Source organism: Carcharodon carcharias, chromosome 13 (assembly GCF_017639515.1).
Source record: "Carcharodon carcharias isolate sCarCar2 chromosome 13, sCarCar2.pri, whole genome shotgun sequence".
Classification (NCBI taxonomy): Eukaryota; Metazoa; Chordata; class Chondrichthyes; order Lamniformes; family Lamnidae; genus Carcharodon; species Carcharodon carcharias.
In genome coordinates this window covers 18,652,123-18,673,971 of record NC_054479.1, presented here as the reverse complement: position 1 = coordinate 18,673,971, position 21,849 = coordinate 18,652,123, and the positions used below count along the sequence as shown (strand labels likewise).

The window sequence follows — 21,849 nt, the reverse complement described above, 5'->3', positions numbered from 1 at the left end:
AAAACATTCTTGCATGTCAAGTAATTTCACAACAGAACTAGTTCAGGCAAGCTAGACACTATAACAGTCAACTTTCTCTCTCCACTCCCCAATTGCCCTGCTCCACTACCCAACGCCCCCCACCCCCGATTAAATAATTGCAGCATTCAAAAATTAAAAAGGCTTGCCAAGGCAGACAAAGAAGCGAATCCTTTGCTAACAGGACAAGCACATGGCCCTGCTTTGCAACCAGGCAGATAACATAAAAAGAATGCTCAACATTTCTCTGCATCTGTTCATATTGCTGCCAATACAAACAATCTCATACTGTTTCAAACCAAAAACTGAACAGCTAGAAACATGGTAAATTAAATCTAAACTTCTACTGCAGCTTCTTAGACCTGCCCCCTCTCGTTTTGTTTCAGCTTTTAGAAAACATTAAAATACTCCAATCTATTCATCCTTCCTTAGCACTCGTCACAATTAATGAAGATCGACTATTTAATCAAGGAGCATCACCCAATATGATCCTTGCCAACATCTACGCAAACTCGTCTTCCAACAGTGGATAACTGGGAGCAAAAGCCATTATTAATTTTGCCTCCTTCTCCTACTTGACGGGTGCCGAGTGTATGCTTAGTAGTCTCAAGAGCTGTGATTTTGATGTAATGCTGTTCACTTGCAAGCATCCAGTACACTTGACACTTGGGGGACACGATACAAACCATTTCACTTCTGGAAACACACATTTTCTTGGGTGTCACGAGTAACTCATGCCTGCTGAATTGCATCCAACACAAGTTAATGTCCATTTCGGGCAAAGGATGGACAGAATCAGAAGCGGGGAAATTGCCAGGTGCAGTCACGAACAATGCCAGTTCGTTATTACAAAGTACAGCATAGTAACTGGTAACTAGTGAAATATTAAAGAGATCTGTCCCCACTTCCCCTTTCAAGAGATTAGAAATATCAAGATAAAGCAAACCACAAAACCACCTGGAATAATTACTTCCTTGACACCAAAGAGTGTAATTCACTAAAATTACTTTGCTCTGAAAAGCAGAATTTGCCACCAGTTGCTGTTAAATCCCATCCATGTCATTCTATTTGGTGATGTTACTGGTTAGGGAAGCAAACAGGAAGAAGTCAAGGCACCAGCTTTTATTGGATTTTCCAAACCAGTGCAGGTGGTACACATTGAGGGTGGGAGTGAAGAGAGGCTGGACAATTGCCAGCAACTTTTCAAATTTTCACGCTATTTTAAACAGAAAATTCTCCTTGTAAATTCATAGCTCCTCTTTAGGTTTTCAAGTACATTTGCGTGTTCCGAAAAGACTAAATATTTAGCAAACAACACGCCCATCAGTACTCAGTTCTGTAAACAAGGAAAATCTGGAGTCGTATACTCATGCTTGCATTTAAGGATACAAACCAATTCTCTGGGGGGGTTATTAAAACAGATGTTCTTACTATTACCTATAATGAACAGCAGTGCCCTGGATTAGTTGGAGTTTAATTTATGATAGTGGGATGGAAGTAAAGGCCAGCATGAGAATTTGAGCAAATTAAAGGCTGGATAGGGACAATAGCATTTAAAGGTTTTCAAATCTCTTCACCTTACTTGAGTAAACTTCTCCAGCCATTTTGTCTAGGCCATCCCTTTCTCCTAACTGGATTATTACTAGACTCCTACTACTTCTGCTCCTTATGTGGCCAGACTTCAGTGGTGGAGGAGTGTATGGGCAATCATAATTGTGATGGATGTCAAGCTCTTCTCAGGATTGACAAAAGACATATTTCACAAGCTCTATTTCAGCCTCAATGAGCAGCCGTGGGAAGGAATGGAAACGGTGGCAAGAGAGCTGGGATTTTGGCAGGGGCCAAAAACAGTTCTTTCATAGCAAGCTGATGGAGGCTCTGCCCCATCCACATTGTCTTGGGACTGAAGAGCAGAAGGCCATGAATCCCCATGTCCCTATGTCTTGGATCAACTAAGGCAGGATTCACAGACTTGAAAACTGCCCATTTATTTGGAGATATAGCAAACAGGATTAATTTACTGGCACAGATGATTGCACAACCAGCTTCTCACAAATCTGGCCATGACAAATCAAATGCTAAGTGTTTGATACCTTGTTGCTGTAGGAACCACATATATAAAGATAAAAGGTTGCATGAAGATTCTGTGCCAGACATGGATAGAGAGGAGGCACTTGAAGCAGGCAGAACAAAGAGCTGACCATCTTCAACCCCTGCACCATCAGCCACAATGAATTATTTATCAAATCTTTCCACTGAAGCACAGGTTTATTGCAAGCCCAGGTCACAAAACAATGCTAAGAATTTACAAATTAGAATTACTAATTCACTGACGCCCACTACAAAGTTTAGTGAGTGAAGCAGATTAAAATCAGATCAATACAGGCAAGAAAGGCCATTTGTATTGACCCTGATCAGTGCTTGTCCAGTAACATAATCACTACCATAAATGTCATCCTCCCTAATCCTTCTCCACTAAGTTATTTCTACATCATCCACAGTATACTTATGGCACCAATGCTTCAGTTTAGTGCGTTCAACAATGCATTTATCTGCACTGAATTTCATCAATGTTCTGCACATTTTCAAGATTAATTCATACAATTCCAAAAATCCTCTTGAGGTGTTAGCATCTCTAAACAGAAATATATGTCGCTTTAACCAACATAAGTCACAAAAGCTAAAAGATTCAGAGGGTAAGACAGTCGAGATGTCACTCCATAGCTTTCTCCAAATGCCAAGCCATGTAGTATTGCATTGCATCTTTGGTCATGAAAGAAATTCACTGTACAGGCACCCAAATAACTCACTGGAAACAGCAGTCACGCTATACTCAGTGATGCACAGTAAATATGATGAGCCATCATGAGCCATCACTTCAAGGTCGTTATCCTGGTTTTCAAATCTCTTCCCATTGAGCAATCTTCTCCAGCCATATCACCTACTCCACTCTCTTTCTCCTGATTATGGATTATTACTAGGCTCTACTATTTCTGCTCTGTACGTGGCCTGCCTTTCAGTCACTCCATCATTGCTCTTTGGAACTCTCCCAAAACCACTTTGCTTTCCTACCTGCACTTTTCTCAACAGTCTCTTCAAAAACCGTGCCTTTTTGTCATGACACTTCCACTTGGTATTCTTCTCCTAAAACACTCAATACTGCATGGGCGTGGATAGGAAATATAAAGGCAAGTTTTCTGATTCACTGATGCGATGTAGGTGTAGCCAACATGGCCAGCATTAAATGCCCATCCTTAACTGTCCACAAGGGGTATTGAGCTTCCTTCTTGAACCGCTACAGTCTATAGGGTGCAAGCACAACCACAACGACAGTGTCATTATGGAAAGGTTTTGATCCAGCAACTATAAAGAAATCACAATTTGTTTCCAAGGTCAGGATGATGTACGACTTAAGAGGGGAACTTGCAGATGGTGGTGCTCCCATGTATCTGCTCCTAGGTGTCAGAGATTGGGAGTTTTGAAGATGTTGTGAAAGAAGCCTTGGAGAATTGTTACAGTCCTTGTCGATGGTACACACTTCAACTGATGATGAAAGAGTGCTTGCATGCAGCAAGACATGGTCTTGCTGCATGCAAACACTCTTTCATCATCAGTGGTGATGTGAATAGAACACTGTGCAATCATCAATGAACATGACCTTATGATGAATGAAAGGTCACTGAAGCAGCTGAAGATGGTTGGGCCTGGAACACTGCCCTAAGGAATTCCTGCAGCAATGCCTGGGAGGGCTGAGATGATTCCCTTCAACAACTACAATTATCAACACCCTCTCCCCCAAGCTGGCAGTTCATGCAGGGTGTTTAGTAAGTGCTTGGTTTTGACTCCCTCTGCCCCTAACACCTGCCTCATGGTATAGCATGCTGTTACTGCCTTGGCTTCAAGAATCATCTTTTAAGCAGCTGCAGAAAAAGCATGAGTTCGTCCCTTCAAGAATTAATCCTCTCATCCATACTAAACTAAAGAAGTGCTTATAGGAGACATAAAACAATAGAGGTTTTTAAAAGCCGGAAGAGGTTTGATAGGGTAAACCTAGAGATGATGTTTTCACTTGTGGAGGAGACCAAAATCTAACAGGGAATGCAGGAGAGGCTTCTTTACCAAGAGAGCGGTTAGAATATGAAATAAACTTGAGGGAAATGAAATAGATGTATTTAAGAGGAAGCTAGATAAGCACGAGACAGTTGGAATAAAAGGCTATGCTGATGGGGTTGGTTGAAGAGAGGTGGGAGGGTGTTGGTGCAGGTATAAACCAGTTGAGCCAGGTGGCCCATTTCGATGCTGTATATTCTAAGTGAACTGGAGGCCAGACACTGAAGGAACTAAAATTAAAAAGACAAACAGGAAGGAAATGAGTGAATTTCGACATTGGTTAATTTAACTCCAATGCTGGTTTTGTGGTGAATGCTGGTGACCTCACTTACCGCAAAACACAACCAGGTACAGAAGGTTTTGATCAGTTTTTAAACAGCACACTGCTTCAACATATAACATCCCATTCACCAAGGTTGCAGAGTATTCAAATTATTTGCATATATAGCTAAAAAGCTGATTTTAGCAGCACAATAACTCCAATCTTGTACTTTGTTTAACATCTGCGTTTGTGTAAAAGTAAAGGGCAAGTTTTTAAAAGTTCCAATTAACGACGTTTTGATCCACAATCACTTCTGGTGATAGATTTGTGGTGCAGAGAACACTGCTGTCAGTTTTAAATCATGTCTATTGCAAGTAGTATTTCAACGAGTGGGATCCGAAAAGCCCTTTCTTTCATACTTGGGTTACGTTCTAAGGATGTGGTAAAAGCAGCAACTTCATGGCATCCATCTATTGTCATCTTGATTTAGTAGGAATGCCTGCGCACGATAGGCCGGGAAAGAAGAGGGGAAACAGCAGTATTGTAGCCTAGTATGTTTTCCCACTAACACAAGAAAGGGAGGGAGAGTACAGTTTCATACCAGTGATTCTGGTATGATGTCTTAATCATGTCCTGACAGGAGAAGCTGCTCCTTGGGAGAGAAGTCTGGCGCTTTCCTACACCTGGCAAGTCAGAGCCACACTAGCAAGGGCCAAAATCGCAATCTCTCAGTATGTTGCAGTTTCTATTGCTGGAAATGCACAAATGCAGACACCAGACAAGTGAAGTGCTGTGATAGCTCCCACCTTTCCCCTCACTCCGGTTGAAACCCCAAATCCCGCCCCCCCCATAGCTGAATACCCTACAAACGTCTGATGTCAAAGGTCAGCAACAAAGGCATCAGAGTGCAACCATCTGAGCAGAGTTGTGTTTTATATAGAAAAAGTGGGGAAAGAATGGTGGAGGAAGGGAGAAATTATTTTTACCAGAAATAATCCCCACTGGTTTTGCAAGTATAGCTAATCATAAATGCTCACCTAGATCATGAAAGGACTTTGCTATACCCAAACCAAAGAAACATCATAGTGCAGATTTTCAATTTTAAAAAACTATAAGCGTTTGAGTGCGCAAAAGCAACTAACAGCAAGCAAGAGGCTGGGAAATTATGACTCAAGACAACATATGGAGACTTCCTAACTTCTGGGAAAGGAAAGGTGATCAGCTACAGTGCTACCTGGAGTCAAGGTGCAATTTCAGAGCAGGGAGAGGAAACACAGCTTCAGTATTGAGAAAGTTTGCTGGATATTGCCACAAAGGGTACTGCACTAAGTTGTCAATGTTGCTGCAAACATCCATTAGCCCCTCGCTCTCAGCCAAGTAAATATGCATGCCTGAGCCTGACAAATTAGAAGTTACGTAAATATGCACAACTTCACTCTCCTCAGTAATGTACAATAATCTAGTGAAACAGCACACATACCAACTGAAGAATGCTGCTGGGACTTGGATAATTGTTTGTTTTGATTTGTACCAGTTGTATTTGACTGTTACTTGTGCCCCCACCTTCCTTTTTACGAACCCCCCGACCACCATCCCTTATATGTAAAACTACAGTGGATTAACACCAGAGGGTGAAAAGTAAAGATATGCACACAAAGGCTGTTTCTGCTGTTTGAGAGTAAAGACCACAACATATTTCAACCTATGTTTGTTGGTTTTAATAGATCACCAAAAATTGATCCCAAGGAGCTGAAGCTACTAGCCCTATATCCTAGTGATATTCAGTTCAAAAACTCTTAAAAATTGGATAGCTATCTTGATACCCACAATTACACCTTGCTGAAATCCTAATGAGGAAACAGGACCATCACATCAGCCTAACTATCAAGAAAACAGCAGCAAATGCTGATGACCAGTACCAGAGGAAAAATGAGCATGTAGTATTACTACAACTAAATGCGAGGATAGACATAAGTCAAAAAAATCCAGGATCATGGGTAACTGGTGTCAATTTAGTTCCTTGTCAGTCCTCACTCCCAGCCAGTCACTCCTAAAGGGGTCTCTAGGTCCAGTCAAAATACTCAAATGTAGCAATTTTTTTTAAACATAAAAGCAACACAGAAAAGTTCTAACAAAAGCTAAAGAAAATCTAGCATGGAGTGGGTTAAAAATTGCACTGGAAATTCTGAGTCTCTTTTTTAAATTCTCTGCACATGGCTCAATTAGGGATTCCTTTTGTATGGAACTGCGATGCTTAGAGACAAAAAAAACAGCCAAATTCCACAGACTATAGTATCATGCTCAATGTGAATGTTTAAAGCCATGAGAATGCGCAGGAGATGCCACATCTCCACTGACATAAGGATATAGAAGCAACAAGGTCTGGCAATGTCGACAGCTTCAGGTTCATTCCAGTTCCTTTCCATCCCTCCCTGACTTTTGCTGGGTGGAGCTAGTTAGTATTATTCCAGAATAATCTGATCCAATTTCCCTCGAGGGGCAGTTGACTTCCGCAATCCTGTACAGCTTCAATGAGAAGATTTTGTTCAAATGCCAAAAACCATTACAAAATCAATAGCCTTTGCATCCAATCAGCAGCAATGCAACATTACCTAAATAAAGCACCATACTAAGCCACAAAACAGGATAAAGAGGAGCTGCAATACCCAATAGTTGTGTTCAAAAGAATAAAGCTTCAGGGGATATTGATAGAAGCTCAAAGATCGCTTTAAAAACTTATTGCTGGCATCTAGTTTATTGTTGCTTTCCTAACCCCACCCAAAACACACAAGGCAGAAAAATTTTAACTGCTCAGTCATTCATGGATCTCAGCCAGACCAACCATATCAAAACAGCAGCAACTGAGGTTAACCCCAATCCAAAAGAATAGCATGAAAGGTGATAGTGAGCTCATCACGCCTGTCGCTTGAGAAGAGTTGCCCAGGAGAAGGATGCCTGTGGCCACTCTGCTATTTAAGGTGACATCTGAAGTACTCAATTAAAAAGCAAACATGTAGTAAAGCCTGTCTGACACTCAGCAACAACGGACATGACACCGGTCTTCCTGCTCTCAAATATGCATCATCAATAAAAGACAAACTACTCCATATGGATATTTTTTTAAACTATAAAAAAACCAAACAAGGTGCATTGTTACTTTGTTTTTAGTACCTTCCTGTGGTTGCAAAGCAAAATTCAGTGTCAGAAGCTATTATTTGTGCTTGTAGGCAAAGTTCTGCAACGTAAGAACAAGCATCTTTCTTGCTTCGTTTCTTCCCAATTTTTTTTTTTGATGGGCGGGGCAGAATGGTTCTTCCTCCAAATCTCAATAAATGCATCCTCACCCAGAACCTTAGACTGGAGGGCAAATGGCTAGCCTCACACTTTGAACAAGCAGTACCATTTTTGAACCAGATAGGGAAGAGTGAATGGTACATAAACAAACAAAGAAAATGCTTTTTTGTAAAAAAATGACAAAAGCAAATTTTCAAGAAACTACCAGTGTAATGAAATATTACAGCATCAACCTTTAAATACTCCTTGCAGATCTGTTTCAAGTTGTAATTATAGAACTCACTCCCAGAAATCACAACCCAATTTACAGGTAAGGAAGGCCAATTGAGAATGCTCAATTGAACTAATCAAAATCCCAACATCTCACTATTGCAGCATTCAACTATTTTAATTCCAGGGTTTTCACCATCACGATTTGATAGATTCATGACAATAAACAATTCCTTCGTATCAGTTCTAAATTTATCTCTTACTAGTTTGGACCGTGTCATGTTGTTTTACTTTCAAATTAAAGTAGTATCTCAAACTTATTTTTCTCTATTCAACAACTTGCAATTATATAGCACCTTTAACATAGGAACATGTCCCACAAAAGTGCAATCAAAGTGCGACACTGAGTCACATAAGGCGATATTAGGACAGGCTTGATTAAAGTTTGGAGGAGAAGGCAGTAGAGAGCTTTAGGGAAGGGATTCCAGAGAACAGGGTCCTGGCAGCTGATGCCACAACTGTCAAAGGTGGATGGATTAAACTTGGGGATGCTCAAGAGACCTCAACTATCTTCGATATCTTTATAACATTTCTGTGAAAACTCATTTCCTGGATGAAAAATCCAAGTGTCTTCAACACTCAGACTGTGAAGCTGATCCTTTCTCTGCACTGCTTCCAGAATTCAAGTGTCTTACTGACTACAACTGAACTCCATTTACAAGGCGGGGTCTAACCAGTACATTATATGATTTGAATTCCACCTTCGTGACCTGTATTCTGCAGTCCTGCTTATGAAGTTGAACAATTCATTGGGTTTGTCAATTGGTACTCTGCATTAGCTGGACATGCTGAATGTGGATGATTCCTTGGTGTTTTCTAACTTCATCCATAGCTACTTCAACACTGTTCATGTAGTGTGTGTGTTGCCTATTTCTCCTTCCCACATGTAACACTTTATATGAGCCTGCATCAAGTCTCACTTGGTCAGCACATCCGCAGTAATGACATTTCCTCCACACTAATAGTCATCTCAGGAGTGCACAATTATTGTTTGCCACTATCCTACCCCTCAGATGTGGGGTCAGCTTTCACACTTATGAAAAATCTACCTGTCAACTTGCTCAGCTCCACATGGCCAACTTGCTATGAACGTGTCAAGAGTTTGCCACATCATATCAGTGGAAAGACAGAAGCTATACAGATGCATGCTCTTGTTTCAAAGTCAAGAAAAAGGGTTACAACAGCAGATGGAGGCAGATGTGGACTGTCTTAGTAATAGATAGGTTATGGGGTTTAGAGCTAATGATCAAAACAGAATGGCATAGCATCATGGCGGATTGGTACTAAACAAGCACTCCAGGAAGGAAGTGAGGTGCTTTAGGTCTAGAGTTTTTCATGGATTGAAGAGGATGTCTTCCATTATAACCTACTGCACCTGGCATTCCCAGGCGGTCTCCCGCCCAATTACTAACCAGGCCTCAGTCTGCTTAGCTTGAGATCAGACGCTTTCACACTAATATGGCCATAGGCAAACTTTCACTATTATAGATACCCCTAATCATTTCGGGAGTGCAACTGAACGGTGTCAACAGCAAGCATGCTTCAAAACAGGTAAGCCTCGTGGCCAGGGCAGGTCCTGAACCCGCGACCTTGACATTATTAACATATAGTGGAAGAGGTTCAAGCTCATCAATAATTCATGTGGGGGGAGAGGGTTGGAGAGGTGAAGGGGAAAGTGAGAGAAAATACAAGCACAGCTTTCCCTGCTGTAAACTTCCCCTAGCTACAGCAGTGTTCCAACTCGCGCAAAAGACGCAAATTCGTGTGTCAGCGCTCAACAGCACCACCACCAAATATAAACAACTTCAGCACAAAGCTATTGTAAGTGGCATAATCATTGGCAATCATTTCACACCAATTCATCCCATGTCAGTGCACAATCATATAAGTTTCCCCAAGTCAGAAAAGCTCCCTCAACAGCAGAACACAGCACTGTGCTGCTCACGCACAGTTTATATCACGGGTGCAATCAGAAACCCAAGGGATAATTTCCGTTATCACACACTTTACATCTTCCTCAATACACTGGTGAGTCAATTCTAATAAATGCCACTCCTGTGACAGGGATTGTCACTTCAATCCTGCTCCAAGTCAAAACCTCAGTAACAGAGCATGACACTGAAGTCAGAGAGGGAAGGAAGGTTCCGTTGAAGGGTCATGAGGACTCGAAACATCAACTGTACTCTTCTCCACCAATGCTGCCAGACCTGCTGAGTTTTTCCAGGTATTTTTTATTTTTTGTTAAGGAAGGTTCCAGACTTGGTCTGCAGTAGGTTAGCTGATCTCAGTTCAAGCTAAGTGCTACACTTGACCTCACCATCAGTGGGAGAGTAGAGAAAAATTAGCCTAGTTTTTTTGTGCTGATCGCTGTCCAGGGACCTCCCACTGTTCAGAATTCTCTTGAAAACCATTTTGCCTTCACGTTCATTTTAGATATCAGCAGAGGACAGAATCAGACAACTTCCCAGGGACAATTAGCCCTTTATCATTGACTACCACATGAAGAAAGATATGGAAAGACAGACCAAGCACCTTTAAGGACCGAAGCCTTTATCTCTCTAAAGTTATGGAGCAAGGGCCTGCCATCATACTACTCCAGCTGACCCAAAACACTCCCTTAGCAAGCAATTACCTACCTCACAGCTGATTCACAGGCTTAATGGTTATGACTTCACAAGGGTGGGGACTGTTCGAAAAATACCTAACTGCCAGAACACTTGTGGCACTGAAGTAAGATTGAGACTTTAGAAAAACAAATTGTCCTTCTGTGTTCTGAGATTTCCCCCCACACTCATTTTGATTAGTTGGTCTGTGATGCACAATAACGAATAGCAAATCAGGAAAGGAAATTTGCACCACTGTTGCAGGAAAATCTTAAGCAAAATAGTAAATGAACTGTAATTTTTGTTGGAAGTGCTAGGACTTGGAGTAGCCACTTTGCACTGGTAATGTGCCACAAAAATTTAGCAGAGTTTACTGCCATTCACTGAATAAGGACATTGGGGGAAACTCCCTGCTCCTTTGTGCATTGCAATGTCTACAGGACAGGGATGTTTGTTTATTGCCTCATGAAGCGCAAAGCTTTCAGTCTTCACAGGCGCAGTTCTACAGGTTCTCCCTGTTCTGCTGGGACCTGATCAGCAGCACGAATACAGTATTTCAAATCTGATGTACAAAGTCTCCCTGTCTTGATGTATTTTACCCTGGTGCTAACACTGCTTTTTCATCAAACCTTTGATCCAATGCACAAATCTGAACCAGTAGACTTTCATACCAGTTTCAGGGTATGCAGTGATCAAAGTCGGATAGGAGTGGACTATGGAGCACTTGTAAAATTGGGTGGGTGTTCTGATATAAATATGCACACATACAAACAAGGCTCAATGAAAGTTTGAGCATATTCGCTTAAATCACCCACTAATGTCTCCTCCTCTGACTTTTTTTTTTAAGGTGATCACATGCCTGTGAAGACACGCCTTGGAATGTTTCATTACATTAAAGGCACTGTACACACACTTTACAAATGCAAGTTGCTGCTGTTGTACACCTTTTAGAAACTTCAACCAATCCAGATATCTGTGGCACCAAGCCCTCTCCCATACAAAGCATAGGATGAAAAAGACTTGCAATTCCTATGTTCCTAACTACACAGAGCCTTTCATGAACACAGGACATTCAAAAGTGCTTGAAAGCCAATTAAGCACTTCTGAAGCAGTCACTGGTGTAATGTAGGGAAATGTGACAGCAAATTTGTGTCCAAGTTTGCAAAACATTAATAAGACACATGACCAGATAATTATTTGAAGCATAAATATTGGCCAAAACACTGGAAGAACTCCCTGATTGTCTATGAATACATGGACATCTGAGGGGCAGATGGGGCCTTGGTTTAACCTGAAAGATCTGAAATATCGCATCCCAGTAATGCACTCAGGTATCAGCCTGCATTTTGTGCTCAAATATCTGGAGTGGGACTTGAATCTAAAACTTTGACTTAGACAAGAATGCTACCACTGAGACAAGCTTGGCACCTATGAAGTCCAGCACAACCATCATGTCCACCCTTGCCAAGATCCACTGGCTCCCCCTGTGCCCCAATTTCAAGTTCGGCTTCAAGGTTCTTGGCCCGCTCTTGAAATCTATCCATGGCCTCATTTTAGCTATGCACTTGTACCCGCACCATTCGCTCCCAAATCTGGATTCCTGTTGTTCATTGTTTCACCAGCATAGGTCAGTCACTGCCCTCCCACCTTCTAGAATTCTCTCTCAAAAAGGACTTTGCCACCACTTTCATCTTGGAGCACATCTTCAACCACCAGTTAAAATATTCTCCCTTTCCATGCTTGGTGTTCACTGTTAAAGTGAATGCTCAGATACTTTTTACACAAGGAATATAATTTTAAAAATACGTGGCAGATTATATACTGAGCAGCTTGCCATGCACATGAATAGAACATAAAAAATGACAAGCAGCCAAATAAGAACAAAAATACACACGGATTCGAAACGTTAACTGTGTCCTTCTCCGCAGATGCTGCCAGATCTGCTGAGTTTTTCCAGGTATTTTTATTTTTACTTAAGAACAAAGTAATCACTGGTAATGGGGAGAGGCAGGATGTTAACTGTATGTTAGATGATGCATTCACTACCCCCTGTTCTATTATGCTTCTAAAGAAGTAGTTGCTCTGTGTTGCGTTTATATTACTAGATCACTTCCACTGGAAGCAATGAGGTCAGCGGCAGCAATACTGAGAAAATGCTTTCAAATTATGTTCAAATTATATTTCAGAACATGGACCTTTGCTGAGGTGCTTAGGCAGACTGCAAACTGAATGAGAAAAACACTGGCCCCAAAGTGTCTACGCTGCTGCAACTGACACTAGCACTGCGATGCAAGCAGTATTAAAAAGGGCCTGTAAACATTAAGCCAATCTCAGAGCTGAGGTCCGGTTCTTGTCATTCTAATATTTTCAACGTCTTGAATACCTCTGGAAGGGTACAGAGTTCCAAAGCAGATATCGACTTGTTGCAGGCATGACAAATCATTCATAGAATTTGAAAGCAGAATACAAATTATGCCAGACATCCTGTGATTTAAACCTTCCGTGGAAAAGACTGGATGGGATCTGTGCCAGCAATTTTTAAATCTCTAATTCTGGCACTGAATGTTCACGGAAAGCAAAATGCTCCAGTTAAACAAAATGCATCGCCCCTCTCCAGCCAGCCAGGGACAAGATACTGGTTGTATCCTGGTAGTGATCCAGTTCAACAGTAAGTTGTTTGATGATCATTTTTCTAAAGACCTCCTTTCAGTCAGTAAGCATAATCCTGAGCTTCCGGTCGCTTGCCATTTTAATTCACTGTCTCCATCCCACTCTACCTCAGCCTCCTACACTGTTTCACTTATAAACTGTTAAGTCTCCAATCTCTTTCAGGTCTGATAAAAGGGCATCAACCTGAAGTGTTAACTCTCATTTCTCTTTCCACAGACACAACTTGGCCAGATTATTTCCAGCATTTTCTGTTGATATTAAAATTTCTCCTTTTAGCTTTCGCTCGTTAATCATTAAATCGCTGCAGTTTTCAGTTTGTACTAAAAAGTTTTCAATTTTATTCCTTTTTAGAATTGAATTCCTCTGGACCAAATTCAACAAGAGCTTTCAAACTGCGTCGGAAATAGCAGCTATGTCTTCAGCTGGCTAAACTCTGGAATTTTCTCTCGAACATCTCCTGGCCATTCTCTCCACCTTTAAGATGCTCCTTAAAATCTACTTCTAACCATATTTGGGTCGTCTGTCCACTCAGCACCTTATGTCTCATGTCAATTTCAATTTAATAACACTCCTGTGAAGTACCCTGGGACATTTTACTACTTTAAAGGCACTATATAAATGCAATTTGTTGGATGGGTCAGCCCTTCAAACTTCCACTGCTAAACTGGCTCTTAGCTCTGTGGCAATTGTAGAGCCATAAATAAGAAAGCACAATTTAGCAACATAAATGGCAAAACCACTTTCATTTAGGAAACGACATATTGCAACATGGAGGAGTGGGGAAGGCAGGATCCCGAAGTTTTTTTTTGCCTTAGGCGGATGTAAAAGATCCTATGGCACAATTCAATGAAGAAGAGGGGAGTACTCCTGGTTTCTGGATCAATAATTTTGCCTCAACCAAGACCTAGCAGAAATGATCTGGTCATTTATTTCAATGTTTTTGAGGAATCATGTGATGCACAAATTGGCTGCCGCAGTTCTTACAACAGTGGCTGGTTGTAAAGCACTTGGACATGTCCTGAGGTCACATAAATGCAAGTTAAGAAAGATGGGCTGTGTCCCTCATTATTTCAATTGGGGAAGGTGGGACCTGTACAAGCGGGACGGTCTACATCTGAACCAGAGTGGGATTAACATCCTTGTGGGCGGGTTTGCTAGTGCTGTTGGGAGGAGTTTAAATTAATTCGGCAGGGGGAGGGGACACAATGTTAGCAGAATAGGGACACATCGTAATACAGTAAAACAATCCAGTCAGAGGGAGTACAGCTACATTAAGTTTCAAGGGAGTGAGGCAAAGCTGGATGGCCTCTAATTAATGCCAAGAGTATTACATAAAATGGATGAGTTAAGGGTGAGGATTAACATGCGGAATTGTGATATAATAGCTATCACTGAGACATGGTTGAGGGAGGGGCAGGATTGGTAGCTCATCATTCCGGGATATAGAATCTTCAGGCGAGACAGGGGAGGGGGTAAAAGAGGAGGAGGCATTGCATTATTAGTTAAGGAATCAGTTACTGCAGTAAGGAGTGATGATATCTTGGAGGGGGCATCGAATGAAGCTTTGTGGATAGAGCTTAGGAATAAAAAGGGGCAGCCACATTGTTAGGTGTTTATTACAGACCCCCAGATAGTCAGCAGGAAATTGAGGAGCAAATATGTGCACAATTCACAGAGGTATGTAAAAACAATAACATGGTAATTATATTAGGTGATTTCAACTTTCCCAACATTAATTGTGATAGACAGTGTTAAGGGCTTGGATAGAGTGGATTTCTTGAAATGTGTACAGGAGAACTTTTTAGGTCAATATGTAGAGGGTCTAACAAGGGACAGTGCAGTGCTAGACCTAATTCTGGGGAACAAAGCCAGACAGGTGGCTGAGGTGGTGGTGGGGGAGCATTTTAGTGATAGCGGCCACAACATGATACAATTTAAGCTTGTTACGGACAAAGAAATAGACAAGTTGCAAAAAATGCTTTGGACTGGGGGAGAGTGGATTTTAGTAAAATAAGGCAGGATCTAGCCAAGGTAGACTGGGAAAAGCTACTTGTGGGGAAATCTACAGAAGAGCAGTGGGGGGGCATTCAAAAAGTAAATGGGAAGGCTCAACATGTTCCCTCAAGTGACAGGAAGAAGTAACAAGCCCAGGGAACCATGGACGACCAGAGATATTCAGGATACGATGAGAAGGAAAAGAGGCTTTTAGCAGGTACAAGGCAGGCAAATCAGCGGAGGCATTAGTGGAGTACAGAAAGTGCAGGGTGCAGATTAAGAAAGCAATCAGGAGAGCAAAGAGGGGATATGAGAAAGCTCTGGCTGGTAAAAGTAGGGAAAATCCCAAGATATTCTATAAGTATATCAATGGGAAGGGGATAACCAAGGAAAAAGCAGGGCCCATAAGGAACCAAGGGGGCAATCTATGGATGGAGCCAGAGGACATCGGTAGAGTGTTGAACAAATACTTCATATCTGTCTTCACCCAAGAGAATGAGGATGAAGGTATCGAACTCGGGGAGATAGACTGCGAGGTTTTTGAGCAAATTGATACAGGGAGTGACAAGGTATTGGAGGTGTTGGCAAGCTTAATAGTTGAGAAATCTCCAGATCCGGATGATTCGTGTCCCACTTGGAGAGGCAAGGTTTGATCAGGGATAGTCAGCATGGCTTTGTCAGAGGGAGGTCATGCCTAACAAATTTGATTGAATTTTTTGAGGAGGTGACCAGGTGTTTGGATGAGGGTAGTGCAGTTGAAGTAGTATATATGGGTTTCAGCAAAGCCTTTGACAAGGTCCCACATGGGAGACAAGAAGGCAAATGCACATGGGATACAGGATAATATGATAAGGTGGATTCAAAATTGGCTTAGTTATAGGAGACAGAGGGTGATGATAGAAGGATGCTTTAGTGACTGGAAGTCAATGTCCAGTGGCGTACCACAAGGATCTGTGCTGGGTCCCTGATTATTCATCATTTATATAAACGACATAGATGACCATGTGGGGTTTAGGATTAGTAAGTTTGCAAATAACACAAAGAGCGGCCGGGTGGTTAACAGTGAGGTTGAGTGTCTTGGGCTACAGGAAGATATAGACGGGATGGTCAAATGGGCAGATAAGTGGCAGATGGAATTTAACCCTGAAAAGTGTGAGATGATACACTTTGAAGGTGGAAGGGCACGTTAGTGGGGCGGTGAAAAAAGCATATGGGACACTTGCCTTTATCAATCAAGGCATAGATTACAAAAGTAGGGAGGTCATGTTGGGGTTGTATAGATCCTTGGTGAGGCCACAGCTGGAGTACTGTGTGCAGTTCTGCTCACTACATTATAGGAAGGAGGTGATTGCACTGGAGGGGGTGCAGAGGACATTTATCAGGATGTTGCCTGGGATGAAACATTTAAGTTATGAAGAAAGGTTGGACAGACTTGGGTCATTTTCGTTGGAACACAGAAGACTGAGGGGTGACCTGATCAAGGTGTACAAGATTATGAGAGGCATGGACAGGGTGGATAGGGAGCAGCTGTTCCCCTTAGTTGAAGAGTCAGCTACAAAGGGACATAAGTTCAAGGTGAGGGGCAGGAGGTTTAGGGGGGATGTGAGGGAAAACTTTTTTTACCCAGAGGGCAGTAATGGTCTGGAATGCATTACCTGGGAGGGTGGTGGAGGCGGGTTGCCTCACATCCTTTAAAAAGCACCTGGATGAGCACTTGGCACGTCATAACATTCAAGGCTATGGGCCAAGTGCTGGTAAATGGGATTAAGTAGGTCGATCAGGTATTTCTCACATGTCAGTGCAGACTCGATGGGCCAAAGGGCCTCGTCTGCACTCTGATTCTGTGACTAAAACCCACTAAGTGCAGCACAATTATATGTGAAATCACATCAAGCAATTTCCCCGAGGCTATAGAATCTCACCCTAAACATTAAATGGCAGACGTTTCAACGGCAGAGAAAAAAAAAGCGTGCAAGTTCAGGAATTTTAGTTATGTTTTCGTACTTCCTTAATGCCTGAGGAAACCACTTGTTAAGGTTGCTGGTGATGTCATCAAAAATGATGGTGAAAAGCTGCAACAGCATTTATATTGTCCCTGAGCAAAAACAAAAAATCTCTTTTGCTGAGGTCCAGAGGCATCAGTTCCCTTTCAATTCTATTATCGCACTGTAGAGTCAGGATTGGTGTCTGCAGCAGCAGCGTATAGAACCAGTATTTTAAAACTATTAAGAATGAAAGGATGGCAAGTATTAGAACGCTTGAATTACTTACTTTCAGAAAAATATTTGCAATCAGACTTTAAAGAAAGCAACCATTGCTCCTCAACTAACTTTAGTTCAAAACTGTAATTAATTAAAAACACTTCAGTGTGGCAAGAAACACTATAGAGGCAAAATTCAGGAATCAGTTAAAATCTTTCCCTCGCGACACTGAATAAGGACATTTATAGTGTTTTATTTCATTAAAATATTTAGTCATTTCTACAGTCTAACAATGAAGCTCATTCTAACATCCTATAATTCAGTCATACTTAACTGGTAAATTAAAGCTACTTTTAAATGGACAACAGAAAAGGACAATTCTAATGCTAATGTGGAGCAGTTTATGTCCATGTCATCATGACTGCAGAGTTCTTTAGGCTTTTCAGTTGAGGATCCAGAGCTTCCTCTTAGCAAAGAAAGGGGAGATCCAGTGGAAACACTGGGCATTCTTGGCAGCTCAAAACAGTGTACACATTATGCGGCGATCGCCAAACGCAGCATTTTAAAACTGAAAACAATGAAAATATTCTTTTCCATTTTGTACCTCAGGACTGAGTCACTCTCATTTGAGGCTTTGATCAATTTGAGTTTCTATTCTGAGCAGATTTAGCTGGTAACTATTGCAGCTAGGATAACAGTGTGTAAAAAAAAAAATCAAGTAATTGGCACTTCTGACATTTCAATTAGCAAGAACACTGTCTCATATGGAGCTCAGTGCCGCAGACCAGGAGGTCTCAGGTCTGCGCTAAGTTCGCTGATCTTGGGCAGGGAAACACACACAAGCTTAATGTCTGAACACATCATCTCTGTTTACTTTAATGTAAGACATTGAGATATTTGGAGATTGCATTATGGTACCAATAGGTAGCCTGGGAACAGACAACTACACTACATTTACAACTGCATTTTCATTGCTTGCTGTAGACGAGAGGGCTGAAGAAGAGATTGGCTTGGAATTGCTGAACTTGAAAGCTGAATTAACATTGACATTATTTTGTCATTAACATAGGGAGCTTCATCAGTCTTGTTTTAAATGTCTTAATTCAGACCTTTTACACCCTGCAGTGAATAGTCCTGTCAGACCCACTTTATTTCTTGCCAATTTTCTTCTGCACTTCAAACCTAGCTCCTCACCATGCGGATTTGAAAATTCTTGCCCTTATTCTCAACCGTTTGTGGTCTCGCTTTTCTCTACCTAGGCAACTTTGTCTAACCTTACATCCCAGCAATGTTATGCTCTTCCAACTGCAGTCTACTTTGTATCATTTGCTTCATTAAACCTGTCACAGGTTTATGCCTCAAGATTCTAGTCATGGAGTAGCAGTCATCCACAGGAGGGGGAGAAACGGACAGATTCTTCTTCCTAATCATTAACCAGAGACCCATACTATGTGACAGCAGACGGAGACACTTTGGACTCTGTCTCGTAAAATAACCAGTTGACATTCAAGGCTGTCTCCCAGCAAGGAATCAAATTAAAATTTGCACTTTTTAGGCATCATTAACTTTGCAGGGGCAAGGCAGAAAGGGGACCTGAGCAATAAGAGTGGGTGGCTGAATGTACAGACACGTCGATTTTCAGCAGGTTTGTGATGCAGATAGGTAGCAAGGCAGTGGACTTCAGAAGAGAGTTCAGAAAACAGGGGTACGATAGAAGAGGGCTCTGCCGCTAATGAAGCAAATGATACAAAGTAAACTGCAGTTGGAAGCGCATAACTTTGCTGGGATGTAAGGTTAGACAAAGTTGCCTAGGTAGAGAAAAGTGGAACCACAGAAAGGGTTGAGAATAAGGGCAAGAATTTTCAAATCCATATTGTGGGGAGCTAGGTTTAAAGTGCAGAAGAAAATTGGCAAGAAATAAAGTGGGTCAGACAGGACTCTTCACTGCAGGGTGTAAAAGGTCTGAATTAAAACATTTAAAACAAGACTGATGAAGCACCCTATGTTAATGACAAAATAATGTCAATGTTAATTCGGCTTTCAAGTTCAGCAATTCCAAGCCAATCTCTCTTCTTCAACCCCCTCTATTCTACAGCAAGCAATGAAAATGGCATCGCTAATGAGAAAAATTCACATCAAATGAATTTCACAGTAATTACCCGTTGATTAAATTTGTAGTTTTTCATCACATCCCTTCAATGTGTAGCATATGGCATAATGCCTTTGGCCATTTACAACACAGCTGCCAGTTAATTTTTTTAAACAAAAAGCCAATTTATCATGTATATACACAAAAACTACAATCTCATTTCAGATGCCTGTTCTAGAACTGTAAGAGGAAAGTTCAAGAGGTTTGCTGTCACAACTAGGTTCCTGAATAAGATCACTCCCAGCCATCACTCTACACAAATCAAGACTGTAAATAATAATGCTACTAAATTGAAAATGCTAGAGATGCTTTGAATTCTAATGGATACAATACATTTAAGTTATTTTAGAACTTTCTTAAATGTTAACAGTTCAGCCACATAAAATATCATACAAAGAGAAACCTTGATTGGGAAAAATGATCAGACCAGCTGTCACACATGCCGAGCACCCAACAATTTCATGTAATCTTATAGTATTTTGGAGACAGATAGATCTGGTCTGTTGGCACCCCAGCATTTAATTTAGAAAACTGAAGTAGTAACATAACTCATAGACCTTCTATATAATATGTATATTCTTTTAAAATGCATTAAATTAGAAACTCACAACAAGGATGAAGACCAACTACACACCAAAACGCTTACAGTTCAAAAAAACAAACACACTAGGTATTCACAAACTGTTCAACCCTTCAACTTTCTGTAAAGGCTTTCTATCTCCTCCCATTCTCCAGATTTGTCCCTTTTCTTTCAATCAAGCCTGTGCATTAGATGCTGATTAACCAATTTTTAACAGTATAAAACCTTAGCGCAAGTAAATACTACTAAATTGGTACACTGACATGCCTGACCATTTTCCAAAGCAACAGATCAATTATGCAAAACACACTCCAAGATTGATCGAGGATTTAACATCGAATACCGTAACTTATCAAAGGAAAAATCTTTCCATAAAGATGATTCACAAAACGTGTTGACTGTTAAGGAGAATGTCTTTTACTTCTCACCATCAAGCTGTCATTCATTAACACAAATATCAAAACCTCACATTAAATCCAATTTTAGATAGCAGTGAATGCAACAGATTAAAAAAATGCTCCCGTCTGAATCTTCGATTGTATTTTATCGTCAGTTTTGGTTTTATCGGCTGCGCATCCTACTCCTAACAAAACTGCCCCCGATTGCCCCCATCAATTCCTATGATTCCCTAGCAACATCCTCACCAATTGAGAAACCAATATTTTGATCATTCAATTACCAGTCCCTGCCAAAAGAAAAAATACACACACACACACCCAGACAACAAAAAAGGCCCCAACAAACAGAGGGTTAATTGCAGGGACCCCCGGCTGAGCAACCCCTGGACGCCACTCATTCATTCCCATCATTGTCTCTGCATCGCTCTCCTGGTCCCCACAGTAACTATGCCAACTATCAGGCGCCAACGACAGATTTCCAGGGTCACAAAATATCTCCCTTCATCACAAGCTCCAGCCTCGGAGTATTTTTTTAACCTCTCCTGCCCGAGTAGCCGGTCCCATTTACCTCGAGTTGACTGTTTTTTTTTTCCCCCTTATCTTTCTCGCACCGCAGCCGGCTCCAAACGCTTGGCTCCTCACTCACACCGCCACCGGAAGCAACGCCCTGCGCTCTGTGCGCCTGCGCCGGTTCGGCCCCACCCACCAGGACGGGCACCGCCCCTCTCGTGACTGATAGCTCAGCCAGCCAATCGCGGCTCTCCCTTCAGCAGCATCCGGGAGCCCTAATATGGAAGCGGCGAATGGCGGTGTGGACGGAGGAATGAGCGAAGGGAGGGTGGGGCTGCGAACGATAAGCCACGGCCGTTGTTTATCGAAAAACCCTCGATACGGGATTGGTTCCAAAAATAAGATGATTTTCCAGACGATTAACTCACCGATTGGTCTCGATTTAAATGTACATTTAGGCGGGGCCTACACTCATGGAAATCCATTTCAACCTGGCACTGTGGGAGCTAATGGAAGCCAGTTGGATTTGCCTCTTAATAAAACCTAGAAAGAGACATTGGACTACTTGCCCCAGGATCATAAAGTAAAATATGACCCTTTTATTTTAAAAAAAGAGAAGGGCACCAATATTTTTGTTATAATTATTTCAGGCAATATGAGCATCACTGACTAGACCAGCAATTTGTTGCCCATGCACCCATGGTGGAAGCCACCTTCTTGAACCACTGCAGACCATGTGGTGCAGTTACAGCCACGGTGAAGTTAGAAAGGAGGTTCCAGGATTTTGGC

The 21,849-nt window shown here is 41.6% G+C and overlaps 1 protein-coding gene across 2 annotated transcripts in view; it reads right to left on the bottom strand.

Annotated features, from left to right (window-relative positions):
- coro1cb (coronin, actin binding protein, 1Cb) overlaps nt 1-21,258 on the bottom strand; it is a 175,334-nt gene extending 154,076 nt beyond the window's left edge. The window contains exon 1 of one of the 2 annotated variants that reach the window (XM_041202432.1): nt 21,119-21,258. The gene's annotated coding sequence lies outside the window, so the exon portion shown is untranslated. Of the gene's footprint in view, nt 1-3,090; nt 3,115-21,118 lie in introns of those variants that run through there. The other variant, XM_041202433.1, reaches the window with a different exon arrangement.
- Nucleotides 21,259-21,849: the final 591 nt, after the last annotated feature.